We start from the raw sequence: 8,164 nt of genomic DNA on the forward strand, positions 1-8,164 counted from the left end.
GTGATGGTAACACGGTTGAGCACATGGGACTTCTAGTAGGAATAAAGTATTGTTTTAAGGCCTAGATAAGAAGACCGGGTACACACTTTTATGGGCAGCCAAGTGACACTTTATGAAGGAGACTTTATGGAGGAAAGTTTGAAAGTTGTGGAGGGGGAGTCAGTCATCTCTTCCCCGCACATTTGGTGTCCATGATGAGAAATTTTCCTTAAACTCTTTTGGCCTTTTATTCCACTCCCTTCCTACTCCTTACAGAGGAGAGGGCAGAGCCATTGGTCCTCATTTCTCAATGAATTCTCTTTTACACTCTTGCTTCATCCACACCAATGGGAGCTGATGGCTGTGCCAAGGTCCAGCCTAGAGATGGCCAGTCCATTGGACTTCCACAGTAAGCTAGTCTCTTCCAGCATTGTGTCTATGTTCATAAAACTCATGTTTGGCCCCCTGCTAACTCTTTTACTTATCAGTTGGTCAAAACTTATGCAGGGAACAGAACTGCTATTTACTCCTCTCCCACAAGACCTCAACAAGGAGACTGACTCCCCGGGCTTCATCCCAGGAGAAGCAGTAGACAGTTCTGAAGCTTAACAATTCAGCACACAGATTCTGTAGTCATGCTGCTTGGGTTTGAAGCTTGGCTCAGCTGCTCCTTTGGCAAATGGCTCAGTTTCCGTATCTGTAAAATAGGTATAGTAATCCTGCTTACCGAATTGGGTTGTCTTGAGGACTAAATCCTTGGAAAGCACTTCTCTTAGAACAGTAACCCAGCCAGAGTTACATGTAATAAATGGAGCCATTATTATTCTGGTCAGGGTTGGGGCAAGGCCTGTTTCTGGGGGGACACTCTCCTGCTGGAGGGTGGCGTGTCTGGTTTCCCTGGTCTACAGGAATGGACAACGTGTGCTTCCTGCATGACAGTCCTTAAAATCTGGGTATGTGCACACCTTGGTTCTTGTCATCGGAACCTTGCAACTCCTCCAAGATTATTGATGTTAGAGATTAGGAGGGTTTCATCTGGAGAATTATGAGATGCCTTTATCTACATGTCTCTCTAAAGATTTTTCTATCTGTCTTCCTGCAGGTTGATACCTAGCTTTGGTCCAAACAGTGGTTGAAGCTGCAAGACAGAAGGATAATAGTTAACTTAGCAAAATAGAAGTCCCTCTAATTTGAATGTCATTTAAGTTTGAATGTAGTAATCGGAAGGCAACATTTTTCATGTAGAATTCATATATTCCTCTAGAGACAGAAGTACGTGCATGAATGTACTCATTCAACCCCTCTTTATGAGGGGTTGCATGCGTGCTTCAGGAAATGAGAATACCCACAAAGGTTAGGGTGCATGGTTTCCAGGGGTGCTGGGGCTGCCAGCTTGTGAAGGAGACTTGGGGTTTTTGCGTTTTCCTAGGCTCTGCCCCCAAATTGGCACTTGTATTAATTTCTAGGGCAGCCATATCATAGCAATTCGAACTGGAAGGCTTCACACAGAAACTGGGACTCTCATAGTTCTGGAAGTTAGGAATCTAAAATCGAGGTGTTGGCAGGGCCATCCGCCTTCCGAAGCCTCTGGGGGAGGACCCTCCCTTGCGTCCTCCAGCTTCTGGTGGCTGGAACACTTCACTGCTGGCCTCCTTTGTCCCATGGTGTTCTCCCTGTCTCTGTCGTCCCATGGCATTTCCTCTTCTTAGAAGGCCATATTGAATTAAGGCCCACACTCGTGACCTCATCTCGACTCAATGACATCTGCAAAAACACAGTTTCTAAACAAGGTCACATGCATACGTACTGGAGGGTGAGGATTCCGAAATACCCTTTTGGGGGACACAATCCAATCTGTAACAGCACTATCCTCTGATTTTCTCCAGTTTTATAAGGAAGCTTGTTATGTGTCCACAGATGTGAAGGTAGTTGAAAGGCTGTTTGGACCAAGGACAGCAGTTTGGGCGGGGGCGGGCTGAGGGGCAGTAAATGAGATGCAAAGTTTCTCTGCCTCGGATCTGCCTCTAGCTTGTGGATTTCGTTTGGATGCTACAAAGAGTCCTTCTTGCTTGCCCTCTGTGGGATCCACTGTCCCACAGAGTCAGCAGTGGGGCAGTGCTGGGGGCCAGTGCGATAAGGCAGTCCGTTGCCTTGGTGATGACCAGTGAGAAACGTCCGTTCTCCATGCTGCTTCCGGGAGACCGTCCACGGAGTCATTCAGCTCCTAAAATGTGCTAGGTACTGTTCTAGGTGGGGAGATATATTGATGAACAAGAAAGGCAAAAATCCTACTCCTGTGGAGCTTGTATTGCACTGGCGAGACAGAATAAATAAGCCAATGACTAAATCATTATTTCAGATAATAGGAAGCACTATAAAAATAAAGCTAGGGAAGGAGGCAGACAGAGACCACGGTGAAATGAGAAGAAGACCCTTCTTTAGGTAGGGGCTCCCAAGGAGCTGACGTTCGAATGGAGATTTGAGAGACATAAAAAGAGACTCACACAAAAATTTATGGGAACAATGTTCCAGGGAGTGGGAGCAGTCCATGAGGAGGGTAGGAACTTGGAATGTTTGAGGAATAGCAAGAAAGCTGATCTGGAGGGGGCAAGGGGTGGGGAGTGGGCAGAGGCTTACTTAGTGAGATGTTTGGATGTTTTTACAACATGGTGGAAAAGTGCAGGGGTATTTTTTGCAACAGAATGGGATTGGACACATGGTTTAAAAAGCAGACTATGACTGCTTGGCGGTGGGGAGTGAATTGTAAGCAGCAAGAGAGGAGGCAGAGGGAATAATTGGGAATTGATGGCAGTGGACCAGGAAAGGGACAATGATGGACTAGAGCAAGGTGGGAGTAGTGAGGGGCAGTGAGAGGTGGCTGATTTGGGGTTTTTCCTTAAGGTATACTGACAGGGCTTGATGGCTTGAATGTGGGGGTATAGGGAAAGCGAGTCAAGGATGACCCAGGTTATTTGGTTGGAGCACCTGGTGAAGGCTGGTCCCATCTCTTAGAAGGCAGCAGGAAGCAAGTTTGGGAGGAGGGAAAAATCAAAAGTCCTCATTTGGCCATATTATAATTTTTTCCCCCATGACATTAAAGTTTTTTTTTTTAAAAACAGCTTTATTGAGATACAATTTACATACCATCAAGCGAAACTATTTAAAGTGTACAACTCAACGGGTTTTAGTATATTAATCTGTGAGTTCTTCATTCACCACCACAATCCACGTTAGAACATCTTCATTACCCCCCAAATAAACCTTGTGCTCTTTAGCTGTCACCTGCTAATCCTTCCTTCCCCTTCCCCTCAGCCCTAGGCAGCCACTATGCTACTGTCTCTGTAGATTTGCTGATTCTGGACATTTCTTATAGATGGAATAAGATGTAATCCCTTGTGACTGGCTTCTTCCACTTAGTATAATGTTTTCAAGATTCATCTGTGTTACGGCGTGCACGAGTACTTCATTTCTCTTTATTGCTGAATAATATTCCACAGTGTAAATACGTCACATTTATTTATTCATTCATCGGTTGATGGGCACTGGGCTATTTCCACCTTTTGGCTATTATGAGTAATGCTGCTAAGAACGCTTGTGCACAACTTAGCGTGTGGACATTTGTTTTCATTTCTCTTGTGTGTGTACCTAGGAATACAATTGCTGGATCATATGGTGACTTTATGTTTAATGGTTTGAAGAACCATTTTACATCCCCACCAGCAGTATATGAGGGATCTAATTTCTCCACTTCCTTGTCAACATTTATTATCTGTCTCTGATTTTAGCTATCCTAGTGGCTGTGAAGTGAGAGCTCACTGTAGTTTTGATCGGCATTTCCCAGATGGCTAATGATGTTGAGCATCTTTTCATGTGTTTATTGGCTTTTTGTATATCTTCTTTGGAGGAATGTCTCTTCAGATCCTTTGCCCAGTTTTCAAGTTGCGTTGTCTATTTGTAATAGCTTCTTAATAGATACAAGTCTCAATCAGATATATAACTTGCAATTTTTCCCCTGTTCTGGAAGTTGTCTTTTCACTTCCTCTGGTGTCCTCTCGGAAGCACAAATGTTTTTAATTTTGATGATGTGGTCATATTACATTTAACACCTAATAGGTAGTTCGGTGGATAAGCCTGGGGTTCAAAGGAGAGAGTGGGGCTGGGGATACACATTTGAGACTCATCCATTATAGACAGTACTGAAAACCATGAAGTTCGATGAGAACATGGAGGAGTGAGTGTGGCTGGAAGAGAAGAGGGCTGATATTTAAGGGTCAGGAAGGAGAGGTGGAGAGGTAATCAAAGGAAGCTCCTGGCTCCTGGAGAAACCACGAAGGAAGCTATTCAGAAGGGAAGGGGTGGGGCGCCACCTTTGGCTCAGGGCATGATCCCAGCGTTCTGGGGTCGAGCCCTGCATCGGGGTCCTCCACTGGGAGCCTGCTTCTTCCTCTCCTACTCTCCCTGCTTGTGTTCCCTCTCTCGCCGGCTGTCTCTCTGTCAAATAAATAAATCAAATCTTTAAAAAAAAAAAAAAGAAGGGAAGGGTAGACTCGTGATATGCCATTGGGTTAATGCAGTCTCATTGCTTCCTCCACTGAGCACGGGTCCCATCGCGATATCCCAATATAGCACCTACACAGCCACGTGGTCCCTTCATTGCCACTACAGAAATTTGCTGGGTGTATTCTGTGAAAGTTACCTTAGCCGAACAGGTCTACACACTCAGAATCCCCACTCAAGAAATGCACTTATACGAGGGGATCGAAGTACTGAGTTATGTAGGAAGATTTATGACCTTATTGAGATTAACTCTTGTTATTGTTAATGGATATGATGCTGCAAAGCTTTGACAGAACATATGTCTTGCTTTATTTTTTAATGGAACACGCTAAAAGCCCCATCCCACAGGACCAACTAATTACACAGACTTCAAGATAGAGAACGCTAAACGCCTTACCCAGACCACATTTTCCCTTTGCTGGGGTCACTGTGACTTCCAGGGATTCTAGGATTTCTGACACCAATGAAAGGGCCTTTGAAACAACAGTTCAAAACCACTAAAGGCTGCTCCTGTTGAGGTGTATTTAAAAAACTGCAGAGGAGAGAGGGGCCGTGGCTCTCACAACACAACGTGGTTTATGGGTATTCTCATTCACAGTCCCAACTAAACTTGAACCCTATTTTCTGCAAGATGTGTGATTTTAATGCTGGCTTTAAAAGTAACATGCTCCAGGTCGAAGGAAAAAGTCCCTACTCTATAATGAAAACGCAGAGTCAAGGCAGACAGATCCCCTCTGGGCTTGAGTTGAATCCGAGAAGAGTTGGAGAATCACTTTAACTTTGACATCAGTTTACCTCTTAATCTTTCAGCTCAACTTCCAGAGTACAAGATACACTTCTTTGTTGACTTCCCTCCTTCCTCCTCAGCCATCAGGAGCTCGAATTTACCTGCTTGTTCACTTTCTTTTTCATCTGCCAAGGGACCACAACGTGAAGGGCCAAGTGGGACAGTGGCTCGCATACAGAAATATCCAGAAAAATAGGGCAGAGACCAGAAGAGCATGTAGAAGCTTCTCTCTTAATAAGCAGCGCTGCTAATTTGGTGACCTTCAGTAGGGTCTCCTGGGGTCCTAGTCATGTGGGGATTAGAAATATGGGGAGTGAGAGGGGGTGAAAGAAATGAGAAGGGCAGATCCTTATCAGTGAAAAGAATTCTGAAACGTTGGGACTGGTTTCCTGGAGATGAGGGAAGGCTGTTCAAAGAAGTTTCCCTTTCCTCCCCAGGGATTGCAAATATTAAAGGGGTGGGGTGGGCTCAGAGAGAGGAGCCCAGTGAGGCCAAGTGGAGGAGCTTTAAATCCCCGGGCGGCTCATTTGGTGTAAATCAGAGGTTCCGTCATCTGATTTCACGATTCTGCATCCTAGCTATTAATAATATTCCTGGATGGAAGTGCGACAACACCTGGGATATCTTTATAGGGAAGGCCGGGGTCCGGAAGGGGGTCACAGAGTAGGAAGAGGCCTTCTCTTTTTGCCCACAACAAAGTCTAACTTTCCTCTTCGGGGAATATTGTTGGGGCGGGGGAAGGGTCCCAGAGGCACTGCGAGAGAGGCCAAAACGTAACTATGAAAGGAGAGTAGGGCTTTTCACAGAACCATCAAGTCACCGAGAAAAAAAAAATGGTTAGGAATTTCCCCTATGTGGCAGCATTTGCCCTGCAGAACCGGAAGGTTTGCAGATAGACTCCCCTAATCCCCCTGCATCTCATTCCAGCTCGGGGACCCTTCTTCGGTGCCCCCCGCCTCGGCGGCCTCCCTCCGCGCTCCCAAAGCGTGTGCCCAGAGAGAGGGGGGGGTCCCCCCGAGAGAGGAGACGGAGGTACAGGTGGTGAGCACTGACTCGGCCGCCATCCCCCTCAGCCCATCGCCCCTCCCCTCCCCGTCGCCCGAGCGAATCCCGAGTAATTGTTTTCCGGGGAGGGGCTGGGCGCGCTCCGTGGCGCCGCCCGGGTCAGGGTTCCCGCGGGGGGGAAAAGCCCACTCGCGAGGGCTCGGCGGCTCTTCGTCTCGGCCGGGATGAACTGTGGCAACTTCGGCAGCCCCCACGGCGGCGGCGAAGCAGAGCCAGAGACAGTGGCGAGGCCAGCTCGGCCGGGCTGGAGAGCGTGAAGCCGAGGGGGCGCCTGGCGTCTTCAGCGTCTCCCTATCGGCTGCGCGTCCCGGGACTCCAGTTCCGGCGCTCCTGGTGGTAGCGGCTTCCGCGCCTGCCGCCGGGTCCTCGCAGGTCGGCGAGCGAAGCAGGAGAACCCGATCCCAGCGCCGAGAGCAACCTGCCGGAGTGGCCGAGCCCCGAGCTCCCGCCCCACCTCCGAGGCGGGCGCAGCCGCAGCGGGGACCGGGACCCGAGCCCCGCGCCGCCGCCGCCCGCGGTGGGGGGCGGGCTGGGGGCGGGGCGGCCGGGGCCGCCTTGCGGGGCGCGATCCCCGAGCGCAGCACCCGGCGCTTGCCGAGCCACCTCCCCCGCCGCCCGCTAGCAAGTTTGGCCGCTCCGTGCCCGGCGCGCCTTAGGATCCAGGCGCATTTGTTTCCTCCTGGTTTCCGCGCGCCCCGTTTGGCGGGGACCCTCGGGAGCGATGCCGAGGGATGTGATTTTAGTTGTGTGGTTCTGTGTGTGCACCGCCAGGACAGGTAAGCAGGGTTGGGGCGGTCGGAGGCATGCCGGGGAAAGGGGGAGCCGCGCCGCTGTGCCCAGTGCCGGCACAGGCGTCGGGAGACCTGGATTCGAGCTCCGCGCTGGTCCGGGAAGGACGGCGCAGCGTGGATGGGTCCCTTGGATCTCTCTGCCTTGCTCCAGGGCAAAGCGTGAGAAGTGGGACTCACGGGCTGGAAGATGCCCCCGTGAGTGCCCCCTTCCTTGGAGACGCGGCCTCGCGGACGCCAGAGTGAGGGGCGCGGCCGAGCCGGCGCACCCTCCTGCTCTTAGTAACCAGCTTCCGGGTCGAAACCACAGCAGGTTCGGCCCGCGAGTCCCACACCCCCGAACTTGGAAGGTGCGGTGGAAACCGGTCTCCCGGCGCGGGGCCGGGCCGGGAAGGGGCAGCGGCGGGAGTCGCACCCGCAGAGAGAGCGCTTCCGGCCGGCCGGCGGGCGCGGCAGGGGCCCGGGAGGGCACGGCACCGGGTGAGGGCTGCAGGCGAACCGCGGGATTCCGTGGTCTCGCTGGTCTCCTCGGACTCTCCCCAGGAGAACTCCAGGAGCATTTTCTCCCTTTCCACCCTGTCCCCAAGGGCTGGACGAACAATAATTCGGGGGAATTAGAACCGTGGAGACAATCCAGGGAGATTTTCTCAAGCTCCCAACCAGTTTTCCCTTGCTATAATTGCCGGTTGGGGATTGTGGAGGGAGGACTAGGATAATTGGCGTAATTTCTGAAGTCCCCACTTCGTTCTGCCTTCAGAGACGCAGTTGTGAGGACTCTAAGAGCACCTCCTTCCATCCGCTCCCACTCACCCCCAGCCCCCATACCTCTTGGGGTTTGGAGACCCGTTCTCAGCCGTCTTCTCCACGGGTCTAATAGTAGAGGTGAAGGTGGGGTGGGGTGGGGTAGGCACAGTATGGGCAAAAATACAGCTCTCCCATGCTGGGGGTGGGGGTGGGGGTGGGCGCGTGGCGAATTTTTATTCCTGTG

The sequence above is a fragment of the Ursus maritimus genome, unplaced genomic scaffold (assembly GCF_017311325.1).
Source record: "Ursus maritimus isolate PB19 unplaced genomic scaffold, ASM1731132v1 scaffold_23, whole genome shotgun sequence".
In the NCBI taxonomy this organism is placed as follows: Eukaryota; Metazoa; Chordata; class Mammalia; order Carnivora; family Ursidae; genus Ursus; species Ursus maritimus.